General features: G+C 39.5%; 1 protein-coding gene across 4 annotated transcripts in view; it reads left to right on the forward strand.

Annotated features, from left to right (window-relative positions):
• The window catches only part of COL4A2 (collagen type IV alpha 2 chain), a 137129-nt gene that overhangs the window by 48784 nt on the left and 85125 nt on the right, over positions 1 to 3220 (forward strand). The gene's annotated exons all lie outside the window — the stretch shown is intronic.

Raw genomic sequence — 3220 nt, forward strand, 5'->3', positions numbered from 1 at the left:
GATGGATGGATGGATGGATGGATGGATGGATGGATGGATGGATGCTCATTTGGGTAGGAATTTCCTATCATGGGGTGCTCATAGTGCCAAGGTTTTGATCCCTGGATGGGCCATTAAGAGTTGGACTGGATGATCCTTATGGGTCCCTTCCAACTCAGAATGTTCTGTGATTCAGTATCATTGATCTTTTTGTTTTAGTTTCCACATATGAACTACACTTCATTAAGGAAATTAAATGCACTGTCAGGATTATTTTTGGAAAAATGTGTTGTCCATTTAGTTAAACCTTCAGGCTTTGACTTCTAGCAGTCAGACAGTGCAACTACTGCACAAAAATATTATTTGTGCTTTCAGCCAAGTTTTGCAATTTTTGCTTACTGTGAGAAGGAGTTTAAAGATAGAGCAGCGGGTGGATGATGGTTTTACTCTGTGACTGGGTAGCTCACACAGGCATCCAAGAGGGATAATCCAGGTCATCCTTTAGCACTTAAATTATACTCCAGAGATTGTAAATGTTTCTCATGACATATGTCTGAGGCTTTACAAATTTCTCAAATGGTGCTTGTTTCTATTTTCTGTATTTTTGTCACATGGGAGCAAGTAACATTGACCCATTTTCCTTTTGTCTGCTTTGCTAAGTACCAAACTATTAGTGGAATCCTTTGAGTCTGACCTGGAGAGACCAGGAATGTGGGAATGGGCAGGCTGTCATCTCAAACACTATCTGCTGAGGCATATTGAGACTGTTCTCAGCATTTTCTTACTGACACTTAAGAAAATAAAAGTTCTTTATTAACCTCAGTTTGTACATAATGTTTCCAAATCATCTTCAGTGTCTTTGTATAATGAACCAGACTGTTGAAGTATACCTTAGTGTTTCCATTACATTTATCTGGAAAAGGGTGATGAATCTTAAAATATTTTATTTGACCATTAGATATGAACTTTGGTAGCTTGCAGAACGATCCTGAAGGATTGAAGTCTGTGTTTTAGGCACAGAGAACAGCTCTAGACAATGAATAAAGCTGCAAGCCCAAACAAATAAAGCATCCATGCAGCATTTTTTCTCCCACAGGCTAAAAGTATTTTTCTATGAAGACTGTATTAGTCTGTCAAATTCCTTTCTGTCTACTGCTATCATAGATGCCCAGCAAAGAAAAGCACTTTGGGGTTTTTTTTTTTTGGCTTTGGTTTGTTTTTTTTTCAGTATGGGTCATGGTTGTTCAATAAAATTCTGTGGCTACCCATTGATATCTTAATACTTAGCAAAACTAATTTTTGTAAATGCAGTACCACTGGTTAAAGATATGTTATTTACTCTTATAAAATTGTTTAAAGCAGGTTTATTTGTCCCCAAGATTGTTGGTAAAGTCTAGCATAGGTATAAGAGCAAAAAAGGAAGTTGTACTTGCTATCATCCCTGGTACAAATTGCTTCACTCCATTCAGAGTGTGGCAACCTGTATAGTTTTTCTGTCCAGTCAAATAAAGACTTATTCCATTTTACCACTGTTTATCTGTTAAAGCCTTCCTAGAAGGGACTTCCTGCCTTGATAGCCTGGAAGAAGAATGAGGGAAGCTGTTTCTGAGATGAGGTCTCCCTCCTGTAATGCAGGATGCCATGGTCCTTGCAGCTGTCTGGGTTTGTCTGTATTAGGATATGAGCTCCATGAGCAGGAGCTGTGTGCATGTGGCTCTTTGTACGGTGCCAAAAGCACTGCTAACACTTCCAGGTTTGTGGCAGAGGTAACATCGTGCAGAGGGGCACAGTGCCAGCTTCTTTCCAGCGGACAGGGACTCCAGCAGCAAAGGGCTCAAAGGCACCTCGCAATGCTGCGGGTGTTGGAGCCATTGATCTTCCTTATTCCAGTATTTAATGAGGGTATGCACTGGCATGCAGATTTAGGTATAAAATGTTTTTTTCCACAGCAAACTCTTCAGTTCAAATATGACTGTGCTGCTACTGCAAGAGTATCCCTTACCACTGTGAGACTAACCCCCTTTCCATTACAGAGCACACCCCCCCTCCATGTGCTTGGCATGGATATGCAGTGTAACATTGTCTTGCACCCTTTTTCATGGGTGAAATAATAATTAATTATAAGTTTTAATAAAAAATTTATAAATAAATTAAATTAATATATACAAATTAGTTTTAAATCATTAATAATAATTATATTAATAATTATTAATTTCAATAACACTTTAATATGCCATAAATAGTAATATCTTTAATATTTTATATTTTATTATATTATATATTATAGATAATATCTAAATTATTGTGATTAATAATAATGATTATTAATAATTATTACAGGCTTATAAATTTATAATTAAACAGCTTTTATTTTACTTGATTTGTATTTTCTAGCAACTTCACAACATGAGACCATCCCCCCACCATCAGTGTGCCCTGTAGACAGGACAAGCCAGGTTGCATGAGCCCAGTCTTGTCCTTCAACCCCTCCTCACAGAGCAAGGCTGCAGGATGGAGGAGGGGTGGGCTCCCAGTGTGAGAAGGATGTTACTGTTGCTGTCTCCTGCAGCTCCTCATCCTTAGCTCCTTCCATTGGAGCTGAGGCAGAGGTGAATGTGCAGGCTGGGGACAGATCCATTTGTTTTTCTTGTGGTTACAAACCAAACTGTGGAGTTTGTGTTCCGCTGCCTCATACCTGGTGCTGCCAGCAAGGTCTCGGCTGCCCTGTACAGCTGGAGGCACATAAAGCTGCTCAGCATTGCCTGAGCCACAGCTCCCCTACAGGCCCTCCCTCTCCTCAGCTGGCTTCTCTCCTTCAGACAGTTGCAGAGTTGGTTTTGCTAAATGACATAAGGTTACAATAAATCAAGTGAGAAGATTTGTGTTGTGCTTCCTACTGTATAGGAGAGGTCCATATGGTTTAATTACTTCCTCTTGTGCGTCAGATATATGTGTATAAAATCTCTGAAGTCATGTGTAACTGCCAAGATCCTATGGTGTGGTTTGAAACATACATGCAGTGAACTCCCAAACGCTGCAAATGTGCTATGAAATATAAATGTAAAATGGAAGAAGTCACATTATCCTGTTAAACAACAGCATTAAAATTAGAGAAGTTGACGGAGAGGTCCAGAATTCAGCACAGTGGAGCAGGGGGGAAAAGACCAGAAAACTTTCTTGAGGAAGAATAGAATTTTATCAACAAAGGAGATGGGAGAAAAATACCCTTCCCCCCCCCCCC

Source organism: Parus major, chromosome 1 (assembly GCF_001522545.3).
Source record: "Parus major isolate Abel chromosome 1, Parus_major1.1, whole genome shotgun sequence".
NCBI classification, from domain to species: Eukaryota; Metazoa; Chordata; class Aves; order Passeriformes; family Paridae; genus Parus; species Parus major.